The 22,844-nt window shown below is 34.1% G+C and overlaps 1 protein-coding gene across 32 annotated transcripts in view; it reads left to right on the forward strand.

Annotated features, from left to right (window-relative positions):
* PTPRD (protein tyrosine phosphatase receptor type D) overlaps window positions 1-22,844 on the forward strand; it is a 1,865,527-nt gene that overhangs the window by 700,241 nt on the left and 1,142,442 nt on the right. The window contains exon 10 of one of the 32 annotated variants that reach the window (XM_072959430.1): window positions 7,303-7,389. The exons of the other annotated variants lie outside the window; for them this stretch is intronic. The gene's annotated coding sequence lies outside the window, so the exon portion shown is untranslated. The remainder of the gene's footprint in view (window positions 1-7,302; window positions 7,390-22,844) is intronic. 32 annotated transcript variants of the gene reach the window in all.

The raw sequence follows: 22,844 nt of genomic DNA on the forward strand, positions 1-22,844 counted from the left end.
CGTCTCCACAGCTGACTTTTTGTGTGACTTCTGACAAACAAATTAAAGCCTCTAGGTCTTAGTTTTCTCATCTGTGAAATGAATCTATGTGTAAATTGTTACCAAAATTATTTTCAACTCTAGGGATCTATTTTGGAGAAAAAGGCTCAACCCCACTCCGTCTTTGTACCTGGGTGAACAGAAGATATTTTGTTAAATTTTCACCAAAGTTCATGCATAGTTGAACCTTAAAATCCTGATAGTGTAATGATTTTTTGTCTTGACTGTTGATATTTTTGTTTCATACTTATGCATGCAATGTCATTTTCTTTTATGAACAAAAATATTTTGGTGTACTTTCTTTACAAGGTGTTAGTGAATAGCTCAAGTATTTGTGTTTTTATCTATTCCTTAACATACTAAAGAATTTTACGTTTCTGAAATGTATGCTACCATCTCTCACACTTCTGTAATAGGAAAGAGCAGAATTCCTTAAACTGCTGATGGTTTAACACCAATGCTCAATTCACCACAGTTATGTAAGTAAATTTTAAGGAGAGCATTTTCTGAGAAGGGAGAAATGAATAGAATTTTTTTACTCAAGGTGGACTTAAGGGAAAAAAAAATCTTGTACCTTTTATTTGGATTCTTTCACTACTAGTTTCCTAAAATTATTTTTTGAGTTCTGCAAATAGATACTTCTTACCATGAGGGTATTACAGCCAGAAGTATCAAGTAGTTAATGTGTTCCAAAATTATTTTTATAAATGGAGTGTCTGATAATCCAAAGGGAAGAGTTTATCACACAAAGTATAATTATTTCCTTCTACTGCATTGCAAACTGGCTCATTCTTCCCATCGTTCCCTAAATTGTCCATGGCTTACGGGGCTGTTAAGGAATACGTGTCATTGTTTCATATCCATGGTAAAGTTTCCCTTGGGATGACAAGGCACATTTGCTTAAAATATTTTCTTCCATTTCTGTTAGTTTCAGAACTAACTTGTAAGATTTTGATTGAAATAGCCACCAAAGTGTTGTAAACAAAATGAGTGAGCTTTATACATTTTTTCCTTGTAAGATAAACTCAGTAAAAATTCGTTTAGCATTTATTTGATTATTAAGGTGTTTCATTTTATTCAGTTCTTTGCTTAACACCTGTTTGGAATAGGATTTAAAAAGTAAATTATTTTTCATACTGAAGTGAAAGTGCTCATTGTTTTCAACAAGTACATTTTGTTAATGATGTGATGCATTCTTTTCTTCATCTACCTATCAAGTATCTGTATTTATGTTATTTTTAAAGTTGAAAATTTTCATGGGTTTAACTATTATATATTCTGTCTTTAAAAATTCTATCTGAAACAGGTATTTGTTCTTTGATTCTAGAAAAGTCTCTCTCTCTCATTTTGCTTAGTCTAATGACCTAAACACCCATCCATATTGTCTTAAATCACAAGATTTCATTCTTCTTTTGTGACTGAATAAAACTATCTTTTTATATATTTATTCATTTTTAGTTACATATTTATGCACACAGATACCACATCTTTATATACTCATCCATTGATGACAGAGAACTAGCTAATTGTCTGAATTTCATTACTGAACTGTCAGTATTTCACTCACTGATTTAAACTACTAAAGTGATATTCTTACTGTCATTATCATTTCCATTTTTTACATGTATATGACAGAGTATGTTTCATGCCAATCGTAAGAGCTCTCAAAATTATCTCACATTTGCCCAGAACTGTATGGTTATAGACAGAAACCAGGTCAGTCTTTGCACCTTTCCGTTTGATTTTGGATCAATATTTAGTATTGCAATGATTTATCAAAGCAGTTTATATTGTTGCGATGCAAAAATGTATTCATCTAGTGATCCTCTTCAGAAAAATGGTTATAGGACAAAATATGTTGTAGCCCTATGGTAAGAATAGCACTTAGGTAATTTAGGATTAAAAAAGGCAACTTAATCTTAGCTTTAAATATAGGAAGCTCCAATGAAGCAAACCTGTGTCCCTTATTTTTGATGTGCTAGTTTGTGTACAGTTGTGTTTTTTTGTTTGTTTTTGTGCAGGTGGACCACCTGTTGTCTTACTGTACCATTATATATCTGTGTAATCTAGTTAGGGCACAAGATACTCTATTTTGAATATGAAGCTTAGATAAGTAAAAGTTAAGCTTGCTGGTGGCTAGAAGTAGGGAGGTTTCTTTACCTTCTTAGAATTTCTTTTGAGAATTTCTAAGCACTTACACTGTAGAGACACAACTTTGGGTGAGAAATCCCATGATTAAGAAAAGCTATGGAACTGAACCTCACCAAAGCCCCAGATTATAAAATTGAAGGCAAAAGACCGTAATTTTAGTGAAATCTGTTAACATCCTATTGAAGATTTATTCTACCAATATTCAGTTCTTTTGTTTCTTACTGTTCCTGTGATGAACCTGGATGGGATGCACGTGTCTCTGCCACATGCTGCTGGTTTTTTCACAGTTCTGCTTCTTGTCCTACAGTGGATCCTTTAATTTAGAGCATTTGCAGCCTCTTGCTCAGTCAATAAAGAATCTAAGACCAAGATGAGCTTTTACAGTAGTTCCCAGGACAATAGGAAGCACTGAAATTCCTTCTTAAGTGATGAAATGTCTAAGCCGTGGCTTGTGTAGCAGAATTCCTGCAGAGTTTAGTAGAATGTTAGGCCCATTTCTCTTGTCTCTCTCAGAAGTTTGCCATTAAAAATAAATAATTAAAATAAAAAAGTGTGGAAAGAGTAGTTTATACAATACATTCCCTGCTCTAGATAAGAGGGTGATTTGGGATGCTTTGTATTTATTTTTCTAAAGCGAGTCATTCCATCATGGGCCAGCTTAATTCTGGTTCTGTAATGTCTTACAATGTCACAGATGAATCTCTCTTGGCTTTAAACTACCATTAATTCATGACTTAAGCCCTGTGTTTTGCACTTGGCATAATTTGATTTCATTATAATTTTTCCTCATTGTTTATGATACCTTTCCACTCTATTTACTGCAAGTTAGCAAGGACAGAAGTATGGCTCACGTTTCTTTCTGTCGTTCATAATGTGTAGCATGAAATCTAGAGTGAGGAAGACTTGGTGATATTCTTGATGGACCTTATCTCATCATCCCTTGGTGACTAGAGCCATGATCTCCTTTCTTCCCCCTAAATTTACTAGGTCTTTTGATTCTGTCTTGTTTCACCAACATACAAGAAGAATTTATGCCTTTAAGTTTTGTTCTTAAGCAAAAGTATTAGACACTTTATGTCTGAGTTTTTCTGGCAGAAATAAGGCTCAAGGCCATAAATATTTTATTTTTCAAGTAGCAAAGTTGAACTTCTGTGCAGTGGGTCATTTATCAAGTGAAATAATCTTGCCCATTTAAAGCGATTTGATATAAAAGTTTGTATATAGATTAACAACTGCTAAATATTAAAGTAGGTTTTTGAGGATTTGAACAAGTCAAGTTGGACAAGATTAGTGGCTAATTGAGCACATGAATTGTTTGCTAGTGTATTGTATATTACTCATCCATCATAGGTTTCATCTTTTCACTTTTTTCTGTCACAATAGCATAGAACCTCCTATTGAAAACAGTAAGTACCATAAAGGAATTTTTTATGGAAGTTGTAAAAAGCTAGATTAGGTAATAGATTACTTTTAATTCATTTTTTTAGGTCTTATTGGTATGTTATTCGGTTTCAAGTGTTCAAATGCAGCAAATAAATGTGCACTATTGCGAGACAAACTGGATAGACTGAAAAACACTTTTGTCAGTTTAATTGGTTTAGTAATTTATCATAGTATCTGAAGGATACATGTATATTCAATAATAGTAATGTGTCACAAATATGTATGTTATGTACCAGAGATCTGCTGTCAACTGTTCCAGTAGTTTGAAATGCCTTTCTTGACAAGCTGAGGAAGGAACCTCTTCTCATCGGGTAGTATTACTCCTTCCCTGAGGGTTTAATTTGTTTTTGATGGAAAGATGATCATGCATTTGCCAGTGTACAAATTAAAAATATTAATGAACTGAAATAAAAAGTAAAATAAACTTTTTTCAATTCACAATAAAAGTTTATGTTCATATCTCAAACTTGTTAGCCTGTCTCTGTGTCTCTAGGCTCAGGCAATGGGGAGAAAATGTGATGAATTTTATTTCTTCAGGCTTTTGGTTATTGCTGTTTTCTTTTAGAAATGGGAAATGCCATTTCCTTTTCAGTCCAGATGGCTACTATTTTCATGTTCACTAATAAAAGAAATCAGAAGTAAATGAGAGAAAATATTCAATGGGTATTGTTTTCTTTTATTATTATTTTATACATGGTTTCATATGTCACAGAAAGTAAAACTGACTTATGCAGGTTAAAAATCAATGAAAAGCTTGTTGGAATTTTGTGTATTGCTAACCTGCTGCAAAATCTCAAAACTCTAATGCTGGATTGAATCCTAAAGGAAAAATGACATACATTCATGCATCACAATGACAGTATTTGTGTTAAGGGAACTGTTACTGGTTTATTTTCCCGGTGAACAACTCTTCATATATTGGATATAGCTGTTTAGCTTGGAAGTCATGCTAGGACTCTGAAGCAAACATACGTAATTATGTAGGATGTGTGAATTCATCTCACTTGTAACCCACAAGAAGAACTATTTGAATAGATGAGGGTCTCTCACCCTTCACACTGTTGACATGTAAGACTGCCCAGTGGATTGTTAGCAGCATCCTTGGCTTCTACGTACTGCATGCAGTAGCAGTCTGCTGGTTCTAACAACCGAAAGTGTCTCTAGACATTGCCTTTGTCATGTGGATCCTAAAATTACCCTTTGTTGAGAAGCACTGGAACAAAATGTGGAATATTCTGTAGGTAACTAATAGGAATCCTTTATTCTCAGCATATGGTTTATCTCTGAGAATCAACCCTTAAAACAAGATAATCAGTAATCTGTTCTTATTTGACAAGTTGTTTTATTTTTATTTTTGTTGTTCCTCTAGTTTTATATGTATCCGCTGAAAGTTATAAAGTAGATAGCAACAAAGCACTTGTATTATCAACATGCATGTGACATATGTGATGTATGATCTTCTATATCAACTAATCTATAGGTCAGCATATCTACATCTATCATCTGATTGGTATCAGTTCAAGATAACAGCTTACATAATATTCTGGATGTCTGCAACTTAGTATAGTCCTGTTTAAACTAACAGAAGGATTTCAAAATAAAACGAGATTCAGTTAAAATTTCCTTTTGGTTAATAAAACTTTCCATTTCTCTTAAAACTCTTTTAAATTAACAATCAAAACAAAACAGTACAAAAATCTCTTACTGGAATTGACAATAGAAAATCTTGGAATAAAGTCAGAATGATCTGAAATAAAGTAGTAATTCTTTCAATTCACTGAATTGCTTCCAAGTTCATAATCAGGAATTAAGTACTTGGAATAAAATCAGTCAAATTTTTGTCTTTCCTTATTAAGGATTGAATTACATTGTTGTAGGCCTAAATCTTTAGTCGTTTTCTAATTGTCCTTTCCTTTATAAAGTTGACCCTTGAACAACGTGAGGGTGCAGACCCTCAGTGCAGTTGAAAATTGGTGTATATCTTATACTCAGCCTTCCATATATGTGATTCCTAATACACAGATTCAGCCAACCATGGATCATGTACTACAGTATTTGCTATTGAAAAACAAATCCACATGTAAGTGTAAACACAATTCACACCCATGTTGTTCAAGAGTCAATTGTAATTACCTCTTGGTGTTTAAAAGAGCAAAAGACTTAAATTTTTAAATTCTGCGTTTCTGTCCTCCTTCTGCTACTGGTTAGCTATTTAAGTAATCTAAGTTACTTAACTTTATTTGAGCTTTAGTTTCCTTAAGGAAAAAATGGAGTAATATGCCCTCCTACTTACCTTATATCTTTGTAATAAAGTTCAAATAAAACATTAAACTCTAAGCCCTCAAGTGTATTTGCCATATATTAAGTTCAGCTTATTCTGATAAATTTTCTACTTAGTAAAATGGTATTAATAGTAATAACACTTGAGACTTACTCTATACATTTTTACACGGAGATAAGAAAATCTACTTGCAAAAAGCTTATGCTTGTTCGATGTGATCAAAATAATCGCATTCTCTACTGAACTATAGTGTATTTAAACTAGATCATAGTTTTACAAATATACATATATCCAGATGCAATGCAGAAAAGTCTTCTATTAGTTGAATTTAATTAGGTTTCCAGAGCAAGCATACCTGTACGTATACAAATGTGGGCAAATCAACCTATGGAGACAAAATGTCTCTAAATCTCCCAAGTGTTATTAAATGACCACTAAGATATAAATGGTGATTACAAGACTGAAGGCAGTAATACAGAACAATCAGTAGTTTAATGTAACCCTTTAAAACTTGTTTACATTTGCCTCTGCCAAACAGAAATGATCTGCTAATACTGTCTTGCTAAAATGATCTGTAAATACTGTCTTTCTCTTTTATAACAGCTGGATGTGAAATGTACTGCTTAATAACGCAGATGCAAGGTTTTGTAACATGTATTAAGATAGATTGCTTATATGAAATGGAAATGAATACTATAAATCAAAATAGCTCATTATACGCTTCTTGTTTTGTAGTAATTTATTAGTTTTTAGTTCTCTATTCAGGTCTGAGTTTATTGAGTGTAGGCCTTGTGAAATTTGCTTAGATGTGTGCTTTTGCTACAGTGAAACAGTGTGCGTATTATATCTTGTCTTTGCAAATATGAGTAGAGATCATTGAGAATGTTAGAGAAAGTCATACTATTTGATGACTTCTTAATAACATTTAATAAAATGAATGTCAGTATTTTATAAATAATGAGGAAAATGTTTCAACATAGACAGTACAACCTACAAGATAAATAGAAATACAACAAGAATCCAGAAAGTTCTAAGAGAATTTAAAGTGTCCATGACTAATCATCTTTTTTTTTTATAATATTACTCTGTTTTTTTGGCATTTGAATCTGTGTAAAACCATGTGTTCTTACCTTAAAATTTATGTGTCAGTTTATTCAGGGTAAGGAAATGTTTTTAAGATCTTAAACACTTAATTTTCATTCACTCATGAAAGTAAGACTACAGACATGAAAAGATATAATTACTGTCTTCAGGAAGCTCGTACTATAATTGATGCTATATAATGCAATCTGAAGATTCCCCCCAAAAATCTGGGATTAGCAAAATGGAAAAATGCAATTTAATTAAGTTATAATTTATAAAAATTCTATTTTGAATTCACTTAACAGGAAATTTGAACTAAATAAGAATCCGAATAAACCATGTCATCTCTTCAGTGGCATCCTGAATTAAACTTTTGAAAAGCCAGGTATTATGTAAGTTTCTAACAAATTTTTATGTAAATTTGCATCAGTCAATAGTTATCTGATACGTGGCAGCAGCTTCTTTCCCTTCCCTTTCACCCTTGATGAACTCTACTGGCAAAAATAGAGAAGAAGTGAATTGCAACTGGGAAGAGAACTTCCAGGTGGAGAGAGTAAATACGTATCTGAATGTATCAGTGACAGATGTCTTAAAGTGAATGAAATTGGGCCCAATAACAGCAGAATTTTCTCTTAACGTTTTTTTCCCAGGAATCCCTCATACCTCTTTGACTATAACAAACCCGATCAATAACCCCAAAGTACATAGAATTCTGTATCTAAAACAAATACTATATTCTCTGCCATTCATGCTACCAATTTTTACAGAGAAACATCTTTGGGTGTCATTTAGAGTCTCTCCATTCTTAACTTTGAGCAAATCATTTTAAAATTTGTTAGATGTTTTTCTCTCATATTACTAAATAAAAAGGGGGTACATTAGAGGGCGAGCAAGAGTATTTTTACAGGTAGGCAGGTGTTCCTGACAAATAAAAAGTGACAATGAAAGAGAAATATGAGAAAGAACTCTTAACAGGCATAAGGCATTTCAGTGCATAGCAAGACAGAGGCCTTGACTGTGTGAACAAGTAACTCTAGCTCTCAAAACTCCTTTGTAAAGCAGAATGAAGCCCAGTGGAACAGTGGTGCTGACACATCACCAAAGGTGAGATGAACTTGTTCAACATGGTTGTAAAAGAGAGACATTAAAGCACTTAAAATATTTTAGAAAAGTACATATTTTAAAAGGTAGTAATTTTTTTTGATAATTCACTTGTTACAGTCCCCCACCTCCCAGATGATTTCAGAAAATGTGAGTTGTTGAATTATTTTAGAAATAACATACTGGATAATGTAAACAGTACTTCTAGTGCTTTTCCAATGAGTATGACAGCATTATTTAGAAATGGCTTATTTACACCAATTCTGTTGTACATCATATACTATTTTCTGTCAGAACAAGTATGCTTAACTATATTAGGTTATATTTAAAATGTATGAAAAATAAAATAGATTATGTCCTATTCCATGACATAATGATTTGTATCTTGCATAAATTGAATAGTGAGTAATGAGATTTCTTCATAAGTATGTGGTCTCTAAAGACTCCAGCATGGATGGACTGCCAAAAAAAAAATTCATTTTGTTTTAATAAAACAGTGGTTTTAATTAGCAATTAGCATCATAAAGTTCAGAATATACCTAATGTTTACATAAATGCCATTTACTGTTCCCTTCAGAATACTGAATAATACTCTTAAAAATTGGGAAAATATTATTGATTTATAGAAGAATGCCTTTATGATATTTAGAAATAGTTTTTAGATGTACATAAGTCATTGTGCTTAGGCAGCTGGTAATTTTAATTAAAAATTAAATGTTAATGTACTTGTCATTGCAGAGTATTAGTGTTGAGTAGTATTTCTCACCTTCAATTGTTTTAAGTAGTTCTGTTGGTGTCTAATTATTTCAGTGGATGTGGCCAAATAATCTTTTGCCCAGATGCAAGATTTTTCAGATTTTTCTTTACTGTTTTGGTGTCTGATAATGCATTGCAAGATAAACTTCATAAGAAATAAGTCAGTGAATGCAAAGGGCATGATCACCTCAGTGAGATACTTGAGGATAATCACAATTGTTAAGGAGAGTACTTTTATCCAAAATATAGAATAAATGAATATTAATTACTAAGAGATGATAAACAATATATTGTAATTTCCTTATATTGAAACTGTATCTTTTGCCAGATTAGTAAGCAATTCAAAACAAACTGTGTTTTCAGCATAGCTATGAGAGAAGTGATATATTAATGATATTAAATAGCTGTCTATTGATTTAATATTCATGTGCTGTTAACCATGCTGTGTTTTGCTTAGATTATTTACCTTAATACAAGGACTTTGAAAGGCGATACTATTCTCATTTTACAGATGAGGAAACTGTTACTCAAAAAGATTTAAGTAATTGGCCCAAGAGCTGGGTAAACCATAGTCCATTGTACTTTGAAGTCTCTGGCACTCTTTTCACTAAGTAGGGCTGCCTTTCTCTTTGTCTTGTTTGACATCACTGGCAGAAAATACAATACATTTTACAGTGATTGAGTAAATATTACCTTTTAGCTTAGATTTTCTCAGGAATGGGGCAAGTTGATACAAATACTTAATTGAAAAATTATTCTGCATAGATAGAAAAGATAAAGATTCTTTGATCTTTTCATGCCTTAGTATCTACTACAAAACTAGCTAAAGTAGTTGAACTAAATTTTAATATTATAAGTAAGTGTATTTCTCAAAATGTTTTAATATAAAAATACTTTTATTAGAAGAGAGAAATTGATAGTTTAATCATTATACACTATTATTAATATTGTATTATGTGCTTCTAAGTCCACGGTGAGCAAAGACCTCAAGTGCTTGAGAGAGCAGTTTCTATTTTAGGTAGGTTTTATCTCATTCTTGGCAAATGTAGAATAAAATATAAAAACAATTCGTGTATTATGTTAATGCTACTTGAGAGTGTTTTGATGTTAAAAAAAAGGAAAATTTAATTCTTTATTTCAACATAATTATATTTTACAATATTGGATTTCAGCCTCTGTATGCGTCCTTGGCTGAATTCTACATCTAATTAAGCTAATCATAATGGAAAATACATAATTCTACATTTCAAAATTCTTCTCAAATCCTAATTCATTTATAGTAATATGGCAGCACAAAACCACCAGCATTAGAATGAAGAAACCATTGTGAAATATTACCTGTCATATGCAATTCTGTGAATGTTTACTGAATAGTACTTGACCTAAGATGCAGCCAAGTATGTAAGATTAATTTCTGGCTCTGGGTGAAGTGCTCTGTGTAGCATTAAAAAATGCTCACATTTATTCCATTAAAAAAGAGAGAGAGAGAGAGAATGGCATATATAAAACATGTAACAAAACATGTAACTTGAGGAATAATAATTCATTTATCTGTTGCTATTTAATGCAACCCCAAAACTTAGTGGTTTAAAACAACACCCATTTTACTTTACCTCATGAATTTTGGGTTCAATAATTTGGACAGAGCTTGACTGGAGATACTTCTGTTCCATGAGACATCAACAGATACCACTCTGTGATATTCACTGGGAAAATGACTGATCTGGAATGTACAAGATAGTTTCTCTTGAAGCTGGTGCTTTTGTAGGTGTGATTAGTAGACTGGACTTAGCAGGGATTGTTAACCAGGGCACCTGCCTGTGAACATTCCATCATGATGGTTTCTGGTAGTCAGACTTCTTGCATGATGGATCAGGGCTCCCAGTAAATTAATTCAAAAATCCCAGGCTGAAGGTGCAAGGGTTCTTCTGAGCTAGCCTTGGAAGTCCCAGAATGTCACTTTGACTTTGTTGTTTTGTTCAAATAAGTGACAAATTTTCCTCTGCATTAAAATGAGAGGGATTATAGTCAACGTTTATTTGGAGAATCATCAAGTAATCTGTTGAGTATGTTTCTTCCACCATCCATGTGACATCACAAACCTAATTATCTCTCAATATTCATTTTTCTTTTTTAGTTGTCTTAGCTATAGGTGCTGAACACTGAATAATGATTTAAAATAATACATCAAGTGGATTTAAATGTTTTTTTTAATATATAAATAAGTAGAGGTAAAGGAATGTTTTTGGATGAGCTGCAGTAAACCACAATGATATTTGATGACCTGAGCTATACATAGCTACTAATGTGTTAGAATGTGTATGGATGTGCCACACCTCAGTTTGAGGGAACCCAATAAAAGAAGTGTTGAAATAGTGTGCCTAGGTAATTGACACCTACATTTTCAAAGTCTCTCTTGTTTCAGTCATCTTGAATAACCATTTAATAAAAAGCAAAATTAATCAAGTAATAATTTTTCTAACAGAGAACAGTCTTCAGTATGTACATAATAGTTCAAGTCTGTATTAATCACAAGAAATAAAAAACATGGTTCAGTATCTTTTCCAATTTGAATGCTGCATTTATCCTAGGTTAAAATGGGACATTTTGATTAGAGAACTTCACATTTTGAATGTCATTTTTTTTCTTTTCAAATTCAAAAGTTTCTGTAAAAATAACAGACATCAGCATACCAACACCCACCTCCTTGAAGTAATGAATAATTTTGAAGGATGTATATTTGTCTGATCCAAGATCCTTCTGCAGGGTTATCTCGCAAAGAGTAAAAAACAGTGCAACCCCAGATTAAATGAGCAGCTGGTATGGTGACTCTGTTCTGATGATGTTGCTTTTCTAGACAGACTAATTGTTCTGATTTATGGTTATCACCTGTACTTCATGGCTTCTTGCTTCTAGTTATAATTAATGGATAATTTTCAACTACAGAGACTTTAATTGTCCTTCTGATTTCAGTGAGTGCAAGAAACAGGGCTGTCATCAAATAAAAGCCCTGCTGTGGTGACCTTTCCACAGCACTTGGTCAGTCAAAAGAAAATGGAAATTCTTCCAAGTGAGCATTTTCCAAAAAGGGATATTTTAAGATTCCGATACTGGTAAAAAGCACTCTAACAGGAAGATGTCTTTCAGACTTCTAACTTAACTATTTGTCAAAACCTAACAGACACGTGTATCCTCTGTGTTCTTAGTATATAGCAATAGATAGGATCCCAAATTTATAGTTCAGATATTATGTTCCTAAGAAGGAAAAGGAACAGAAAGGAATTGCAGATTAAGTGGGAGTCAACAAGATTTTTAAAATAATTACATTGAAAGATAAGTTGTGATTTGTGATTCAGAAAGAAAATGAAAACAATTACTTAGTTTTTGATTATTAGCAAATCCATAACAATATACCATTGTGCTTGAAAATACCGAACTCAATAGAAGTTATACATAGAGGTCGCAAGTGTTATGGTTGTCTGCATTTCATAGAAGCAGGCTGACTAAAATGCAAGTACCAGAACTAAACACTCCTGCTAGCATGATAACTACACCCAAAATATCCAATCACAATTACGAGCTCTTTTGCAAAATACAAATTGTATTTTTTTTAACTAAAGGAAATATCTTACAGCCCCCTTTTCATAGGTAATAAATACAACCAGAAGGCAGAGATCTTAAGAGAATTTCATAGTAATAAAGTTATGCTAACATTTGTTGAATAAAAAGGTACACACATGTAGCAGTGAAGTACTGAATTTTTATATCTTGTTTGATTTGTACTAAGGGTCTGATTCATTAAGGCTCTGTTGCCCTTAAGTATGTGCTCCAACCCAGAGCAGGTGAACACTGAAGCAGGTGAGGCCAGTGTGGTCACAGGGAACTTATTCGCCATCTGTGAGGCCTCTGAAGTTCTTTCTAGAAGCAACCCAAGGTCCCATACCTTTCTTTCTTGTGTTCTTCCTAGAATTAGTGCATTTTGACTGCAGGAATCAAAGCAGTTACACTGCTGCCTGGGACCTGGGCAGTCTCTGTGGTAGAGCTCTCCCAGGACCTGTAACTCCAGATCCAGCTCAGAGCTCAGGTGTGAGGTGGTTGGAACTGGAGCTGTCCCTGCAGGAAAGGAACCGCTGTGTACTCTTCTCCAGGAACTCTTCTTTGGAGACCTGAGATTCTGTGATGATGCCTGCCACCTTGTGTGTGTGCCAACAAAGTTCACTGTTTCTGGACCTGCCCCCAGACTGGTCCTCTGTGGGAGCACTATTAATGGTTTCCAATATCAACTGCAACCCTGTTGTGTGCATACTCACAAAATCCACCCCTGCACATGCCCATTATCAGGGCTCCAAGGTTCAGCCCAGACCACACTCCAGGTCCTCAGGGCCTTCTCTGTGCATCTAGACCAAATTCTCTACCAGGGCTCGGCCATCCAAGTTTCAGCGCCAGCCACTATTACGTGCTGTTACCCTGCCTGGTGCATATTTTCGGCTGAGAAGTGCAACAGAGTGGCAGCTATCAGCGGTGGTCTTTGTCCACCCTGATTGCTAGTAAGCTGGCATGCACGCACTCCGGGTGAGCAAAGGCTAGGCTCCTTCAGACTCTTTGTCCCAATGCTCCTCTCAGCCTGCAGGGGAGCTTCACCCCTCACAGTTACCTTGCATGGGTGCCAGTATGTCCTGATGTCTTTTTTCCCCTCTCATCCTACCTACCCTGTTATGTGGGGATTTTTCTTGCAGCTTTGGTTGCATAAGAGATCTACCAGTTTTCAGTTGTTTCTCTGTGAGAATTGTTCCATATGTTGATGTATTTTTGATGTGTGTCTGAGGGGAGGTGAGCTCCACATCCTCTTACTCTGCCATCTTGATCGATATGCATATAATTTTATTACAAACATTTATTGATATATAACACATGTAGTAAAGTACACAAATCTTAAGTGTATAGATTGATGAACCTTTGCAGAGTCAACACCCATCTTAAGATAACAAAATTTTTAACAGTACCTCTGAAGCCTCTCTTGCTGCCTTCCACTCCTTGTCCCACTCCAAAGGTAACCACAGTTTGGACTTGTATCAGCATAGATTATTATCTATGAATAGATAATATTTATCTCAAATAGATTATCTATAGATTATTTAATAAATTTATAGAAAAATGTTGTCTATTTTATCCCCATAGGTCTGGCTATTGATTTAGACTGACCCTTGAAAAATGTAGATCAGATCAGTAAATATATTTGGGTTGAACAATTGAAATGTTATGCATAATACACTGTAGATAAGTTCCAAAGTACAACTTAAAAAAAAAATACATATACACATATCTCAAAAGATGAGGTGATAGAAGATTAACTTTGAGATCAAAGTAAAATTGATAACATAAAGTATTACCACTTTGAAAAAATTTAAGAAGGATAAAATGTTAAAATAAATTTAAAATGAAAAATGGTGACTTAAATAGTGAAAACAAAATAAAAACAAAAAAAAGGTAAGTGGACTATCTAGATACCCAAATGTAAAATGCCTGACAATTAGTGATTTAATACATATTTCTCCTTTAAGCTCCTTTATGCTACCCAAAAAACACTGAAATATCATTTAAGAATTCCAAATATTAACCTATATATATTAGTTATTCTATTTATATATATGTGTGTGTGTATATATATATTATATGTATATTAGTTTTTATGTTTAAAAAAAGAGGTGGGTTTTGACTTACGATTAATGGATGGCTATTCTTTGATTAATCAGATAAAAACAAATGTAAAGCTTATTTATTCCTCTTAAGAAAGAGAAAAGGATCAGAGTTGCTGACAGATGGTAGTAAAGAGTTGGAAAGGTGTTAAGTACTCAAATTTAAAAATAGTACACTTAGCATATAGTACGTATTCATCCTTCTGAAACCACCTCTAAACTTTTGCAGCTGAAGTATTCTGATCTACTTTCCTAACATTTTTCCCCGGACAAAGATGACACATTACTTAATTTAGAAGTGACTAATTCTAATTCAAAGCTAAACTATCAATAAACATACAACATACTTTTCCTTACTCCTTTAATTCAGTGAAGGTGTTTGCATATTTTGATTTGGATCTTAAGGTCTCTTCATCTTTTTAATGTTCCAAAACATTACTAGAAGAAAACTAACTTCAAAATACACACTTAGATGGCGAAGGGTATAGCTCAGTGGTAGGGTGTGTGCTTAGCATGCACAAGGTCCTGGGTTCAATCCTCAGAACATCTCTCAATAAACCTAATTACCTGACCCTCCCCCCCAAAAGTTCACACTTAAAAGCAAACAAATCAGCAAATATGAAAATAATAGTTTTTCCCAAACTAATATTTATTGTCAATTTTAAATCCAGTAAGTTTTTACTGAACTTGCACTTGGGGTGCCTCTTGTTTTCACTTTGTGTTTTATGTGTATGTGTGGATTATATTTACATTCTTCAAAAAAAGGAGACATATTAACTAAACCATAAACTCTCCCTCTCTCTTTTTCTCTCTCTCTATATTTATATACACACACAAATGCATACATACATCTGCACACACCATATAAAAATAAATACACATTTAAGGATTTTGTATGTGTGAGCTGCAAACTGATTTTATTTTCACATTTTCTCTTGTAAGCTGGTAAGAACTATCATTAGCGTGCTTGAAAATCAAAATACGGGTGGAATTATATAAGCCTTTAAGTTATGCTTTCATATTTTAAAAACAGATGTGAAAATTAAAGGTTGAATGTTTTTGCTATATTATAGATGAAATCCTTAAAGTGTTTATTGTGTTTCAAAAAAATACACTTCAAGTTATCAACTGAAACAAGGTTTGTAACACTGTGAGATATATAGCCTTTTCTTTTTTTTTTTAACATTTTTTATAGATTTATAATCATTTTACAATGTTGTGTCAAATTCCAGTGTTCAGGACAATTTTTCAGTCATTCATGGACATATACACACTCATTGTCACATTTTTTTCTCTGTGAGTTATACCATTTTGTGTATATTTCCCTGTGCTATACAGTGTAATCTTGTTTATCTATTCTACAATTTTGAAATCCCAGTCTATCCCTTCCCACCCTCCACCCCCCTGGTAACCACAAGTCTGTATTCTCTGTCCATGAGTCTATTTCTGTCCTGTATTTACGCTTTGTTTTTGTTTGTTTGTTTGTTTTTGTTTTTTAGATTCCACATATGAGCGATCTCATGTGGTATTTTTCTTTCTCTTTCTGGCTGACTTCACTTAGAATGACATTCTCTAGGAGCATCCGAGTTGCTGCAAATGGCATTACGTTGTCGGTTTTTATGGCTGAGTAGTATTCCATTGTATAAATATACCACTTCTTCTTTATCCAGTCACCTGTTGATGGACATTTCGGCTGTTTCCATGTTTTGGCTATTGTAAATAGTGCTGCTATGAACATTGGGGTGCAGGTGTCATCCTGAAGTAGATTTCCTTCTGGGTACAAGCCCAGGAGTGGGATTCCTGGGTCATATGGTAAGTCTATTCCTAGTCTTTTGAGGAATCTCCACACTGTTTTCCATAGTGGCTGCACCAAACTGCATTCCGACTAGCAGTGTAGGAGGGTTCCCCTTTCTCCATAGCCTCTCCAGCATTTGTCATTTGTGGATTTTTGAATGACGGCCATTCTGACTGGGGTGAGGTGATACCTCATTGTAGTTTTGATTTGCATTTCTCTGATAATTAGTGATATTGAGCATTTTTTCATGTGCTTTTTGATCATTTGTATGTCTTTCTTGGAGAATTGCTTGTTTAGGTCTTCTGCCCATTTTTGGATTGGGTTGTTTATTTTTTTCTTATTGAGTCGTATGAGCTGCTTATATATTCTGGAGATCAAGCCTTTGTCAGTTTCACTTGCAAAAATTTTCTCTCATTCCGTAGATTTTCATCTTGTTTTATTTCTGGTTTCCTTTGCTGTGCAGAAGCTTGTAAGTTTCATTAGGTCCCATTTGTTTATTCTTGGTTTTATTTCTTCTAGGAGAAAATTTTTGAAATGTATGTCAGATAATGTTTTGCCTATGTTTTCCTCTAGGAGGTTTATTGTATCTTGTCTTATGTTTAAGTCTTTAATCCACTTTGAGTTTATTTTTGTGTATGGTGTAAGGGAGTGTTCTAGCTTCATTCATTGCTTTACATGCTGCTGTCCAGTCTTCCCAACACCATTTGCTGAAGAGACTGTCTTTATTCCATTGTATATTCTTGCCTCCTTTGTCGAAGATGAGTTGACAAAAAGTTTGTGGGTTCATTTCTGGACTCTCTATTCTGTTCCATTGGCCTATATGTCTGTTTTGGTACCAACACCATGCTGTCTTGATGACTGTAGCTCTATAGTATTGTCTGAAGTCTGGGAGAGTTATTCCTCCAGCCTCTTATTCTTATTTGACAGAGGAAGAAACTAATACATAGAGAGTTTAAATAAAATGCATAGGATTGATATGTAATAAATGATGGAGAAAAGATTGAAATCTAAGTAGTGTGATTTTTAATCCCATAATTGTAATCACTCATTTTATACTGCTCTAAAGATTACAGCATTTCTGAAATACCTACAGTAAAGCAAATAATCCAAGCTAGGAAAAAGATTACACATTCAGAGTATTGGTCTCATATTTTAATATAGAAAAATAAATTCTAGGAGATTTTATCTGTTGTTAAAGGTTGTAATGCACATGTACTACATACTTAAGTTCTTGTCCATCTCCTCTGCCTCATCCCAAGCATTTTTACTTAGTTGTCACCTAAAAAATAAGCATCTATCCCAGGTAGGAGCATCTTCGCCTTGCATTGAATGACAAAGGGAAATCTGGTTGAAGACACCAAGAATAAGGCATCTGATGTTTTCAAGACAGAGCTGGTCTAGAAAGTTAACACTTGGTGTTCAAAATGCCTTCAGACAAATATCTTAAAAATGAAAATGTGCCCAACAATGACAGGATCCGGGTCATTGTTGGGAAATGATAACATGTCACATGTTACAGTGTCATACTGATTATGCAGCAAAGTATATGAGTAATATTAGACTATATAGAGGCTTAGTTGGGAATTAATTCTTGCTATTTGAAAGAATATTTGATTCCTCGAGTGATAAGAAACGTTAAGTGTCCTTTTATGGTTAACTCTGTATCTCTAATGTTATATGTTCAGGTTGTCTTGTTGAACATGGGTAAGTGGTCTCTTCAGTTATGACTGGGGAATATGACCTTTATTTCTGGCAGCATTGTGAAAACAGATCCCTAGAGGTCTGTAAAATGCCTTTTAAGCTACACATAAGAATTTGCTACAAATAAGTAGCTCTTACTATCAGGGCATGTTTTCTGTATGCAAGAATGGGAATATTGATCATACTTGCTTCTGTCAGCATCGGTTGCTGGAATCCTATACTTGCTATTAAAATTAGAATGGTCTATATCTTAGAATGTAGGTTAATCTAGAATTTTCAGAAGGATGCCCTTGTGATTATAAATATTAATGTGTTAAAATGAGTAATCACCTCTGAATTTTCTATGATTTCTGGTTTGTGATTTTAATGCATATGGGATGATACGTAACATAATTATCTCACACTAACATCTTAAGAAAACAGTAGGTGCATGCTTATCTTTTGTTTTATGTGCTTTTTCATTTTTCATTATACATTCCTGTTACGTGATTATTAACAATGTAATGCTAAAATGCAACAGGGAAATAAATCTATCTTGGAGTTTATATTCTTTACTTTCATTTTATTTTTCTGAGTGTTTGTTCTTAAACTTATGGGAGAAAAAAATGTAGAGGAACAACCAGTTTTATCTATGCGTTAGCGATTTGCATACCACTCTATTTTTCATTGCAACTTGTATTAGCCATCGTTATTCTTTCTAAAGGGTAACCAGGGCAATTATCTTTATATGCGTTGTTGCTTCTTGAATTGTTCTGATAACAGGGAAAACACCGTATATTTTGTTGTTTGTTTTTCTTGGATTGTCATCTGTCCTCAGTACTCTGTTTTGCCCGGGGCTGGTATCTATTTCCAAATCTCTGACCTGTGCCAGAAACCATGCTGCTAACTTGACAGTGTTGCTTGCTGCCGATAGCCTGCCTATCTAGGTTCCCAAAGAAAATCAGTCTTCTCCTGCATGCCTGGTAATTTTTCCTGCCTCCCTTCAGTTGGGAAGCAGGAATGCTTCATGTTCAAATTTTTAATTAACATCAGTTCATTTAACTTATTGAATATAATTTTTAATAATTTCAGTGACTGCCTAATTTCGTACTTCAAAGCTTTCCTCCAAATAGCAGAGATGAGTAACTGTTAGCAGAGTGGGTTTCAGGACCTTAGCTTGAAGAGCTTGCCATTCAGAGCATTATATTTCTTTGAAGTCTCCAATCTTAAAAAATATTGTGACTTTTTACTCTATCCCTAACAGTATGTTTATGTTGATTTGACTATACATGGTAATAAGGATGCCACTAAGGATTGTCCATATTTTACTCGTCAAAGTCCCTGCCAGTGTCCTTCCCTAGTGTGACCTGACTAGAGATGGAGATTAATCTCTTTTCAAACTTTTGAGATCCTGGAGCTTTTGTGGGACTAAATAAAATGTTGTTGGAGTGATGGACAATAGGTTATGTGCTTGTCGCACAGTTTATAAGAAGATTTTGGATGCTGGAGAGGAAAGTTTTTGCTGGAAGGAAGGCTGTAGCTTCAGTGCAATATCTTAGTTCCTAAGCATGTCCTGGAGTTGTGCAGCAGTGCCTGGACAGTGGGCTTCTGTCTCCTTAAGTGCTTTCAAAGGTCAACTCCCAAGGTGGTAGCCTCCTTCCTGCCTTCTTCATTTGCCTCAATATTTAAAGTTTACTTGACCCTCTGCCCCCACACACTTTTATTAATCTGCCCCACAGAAATAAAACAAAAAGAAATAACAGCAACTATAAACACAAAACAAAACAATTATCTTCTTGTTCTATAGAAATAAACCTTGAGAACGTCCTAAACACAGTTCCTGAATTAGCTAATTGATTCATAGAAAATGTGACCATTCTTAATACATAAAGGGGATATCAGGTAAATTCATTAGGGAAAAAACGTGTATCATTAGGAGTGTGGGAAAGAGGATCTAATACAACTATAGGACTAGAGAAACCCAGGTTAGAGAGCCTTGAAAGATCACCCACTCCTATCTCCATCTTCTAATTACACAGTTTTACCTCAAGCCACTGCAGACTTCAAGGAGGATGGCAAGCCAGCAACCTGGCTTATAAAACAAATTTTTCATAAAACTCTGTGCCAGACTTGTGTTAAACTGTCACTTTGCTGTTATCCAGAGGCTGGCAAGCTAGAGCCTCTGCAAATTATGTATTTGGCAGTTTAACGAGATTGTCAAGCTCATCAATTGTCAGAGAAAGAGAATGGATAATGTCAAGGAAGAAAGTTCAAGGTGATGTCTTTGCTAAGCTCTGGAATGCTAATAACTGAAATAGATGAGTGTAGGGTATAAGGCCCCCTATAAAAACATAAGTTATTTTACTGGGTTATTTTGTAATTGTCAACAGCTTCTGTGTCCTGAGTGGCATCCCTCTTGCTGTTTTTTATGTGCCAATTATTTTCTGTTTGTAAGTCAACAGCCAGCTAGGAAATCAACCCTCTGGTGATCACCTTTTAATTAAAGCAAATGTTAAATTCCACATTGAGTTTTACATTATTAAAATGACTTGCTTGCTGTACAGGGGTAACATGAAGCAGATTAATTTTCCTAAAGGAGAGGGGAAGTAATCTTTCCCAACCTCATATAGTGTTTGCTTCTTTTCATATGGTCTGATTAAAAAAGATATCAAAGTGAAAAAATAGGTCACATGGAGAGGCAGGAGGGCCAACCTGAGGTGGCTTGTGGGGTTTAGACAGCATTACTTCCAGCAGTTATGTGTCGAGATACTATCTTTATACACCGTATCTTTGATACTACTCTTATACTGCATGGGGGTAGTATTTACCCAGGCTGTTAGGAGACTAGCAGGTAGATAATGTGAGGGGAGAAACTAAAGGGAACCATATCCATTCAGATATTTTAATATTTTTAACTGAGATGATGGTTTATTTTAATATAAGACCATTGAGTTGTTGGAGCAATTTGTTAATCAAGGAAAGAGGACTCTACACCCTAGAATCACATTACAGAAGGAATGTTTTACTTTACATTAAGATACTTTGAAAATATATGTGGGCTTATTGTAATAATTAAATGTGTTCCAGATTCAAGTGGAATCACTTTGCAATGGAAGAATAATCTTTGATCACTATTTCTATTTTTAGAATGTATGTTTATAACATACATTTATTTTGAAATATCTCCTATGAATTTTTTTGTTATTTATTTTTTTTAACATCTTTATTGTGGTATGGTTCTGGTACAGTAAACTACACATATTTCAGATGTACAACTTGATGAATTTTGACAGATGTATGCATCCATGAAACCACCACCACAATCCAGATAGCTAACATTTCCATCATTCCCAAGAGGTGCAATTTTTGAATTCCTGTTTTATCCCTTCACATCCCGTTTACTCCCTGGTAACTATAAGTTAGTCCTCCCAAGTCTGTGAGTCAGTTTCTGTTTTGTAGGTAAGTCCATTTGTGTCTTTTTTTTTTTTTTAGAATTTATATATAAGCGATATCACGTGGTGTTTTTCTTTCTTTCTGGCTTACTTCACTTAAAATGATGATCTCCAGGTCCATCCATGTTACTGCAAATGGCATTTTAAAATTCTTTTTAATGGCTGAGTAGTATTCCATTGTATAAATATACCACATATTCTTTATCCAGTCAGCTGTTGATGGACATTTGTTTCCTTGTCTTGATTATTGTAAAGGGGAGGATATAGCTCAATTGGCAGAGTGCCTGCTTAGCATGCACGAGGTCCAGGGTTCGATCCCCGGTACCTCCATCAAGTAAGGAAACCTAATTACCTCCCTCAAAAAGAAAACAGAAATGTCCTTGTCTTGGCTATTGTAAACAAGTGCTGCTGTGAACATTGGGGTGCATATGTCCTTTTGAATTATAATTTTCTCTGGATGTATGCCCAGGAATGGGATTGCTGGATCATATGGTAAGTCTATTTTTACTTTTTAAAGAAACCTCCATACTGTCCTTTGTAGTGGGTGCAATGACTTACATTCCCACCAACAGTGTATGAGGGTTCCTCTTTCTCCACACCCTCTCCAGCATTTATCATTTATGGACTTTTGAATGATGGCCATTCTAACTGGTGTGAAGTGATAGCTCATTGTAGTTTTGAGTTGCATTTCTCTAACAATTATTGATGTTGAGCATCTTTTTATGTGCTTATTGGCCATTAGTATGTCTTCTTTGTAGAGATGACTATTTAGGTCTTCTGCCCATTTTTTGATTGGGTTGCTTGTTGTATTGATATTAAGTTGTATGAGCTGTTTGTATGTTTTTTAAATTAGTCGCTTGTCAGTAGCATCATTTGCAGATATTTTCTCCCATTCTGTAGGTTGTCTTTTCATTTTGTTGATGATACATTTAACTGCGCAAAAGCTTTTAAGTTTAATTAGATCCCATTTTTTAATTTTTTATTTTATTTTCATTACTCCAGGAGCTGGTTCAAAAAATACGTTGCTATAATTTATGTCCAAGAACGCTCTGCCTATGTTTTCCTGTAGGAGTTTTATAGTATCTGGTCTTAACATTTAAGTTTTTAATCCATTTTGAGTTTATTTTTGCATATGGTATTAGAGAATGTCCTAATTTCGATCTTTTATAAGTAGCTGTCCAGTTTTCCCAGCACCACTTATTGAAGAGACTGTATTTTTTTCATTGTATTTTCTTGCCTCCTTTTTCGTAGATTAATTGACCATAAGTGCATGGGTTTATTTCTGGAGTTTCTTTCAATTTATCTGTGTCTGTTTTTGTGCCAGTACCATACTGTTTTGATTGCTGTAGCTTTGTATTCTAGTCTGA

The sequence above is a fragment of the Vicugna pacos genome, chromosome 4 (genome assembly GCF_048564905.1).
Source record: "Vicugna pacos chromosome 4, VicPac4, whole genome shotgun sequence".
Classification (NCBI taxonomy): Eukaryota; Metazoa; Chordata; class Mammalia; order Artiodactyla; family Camelidae; genus Vicugna; species Vicugna pacos.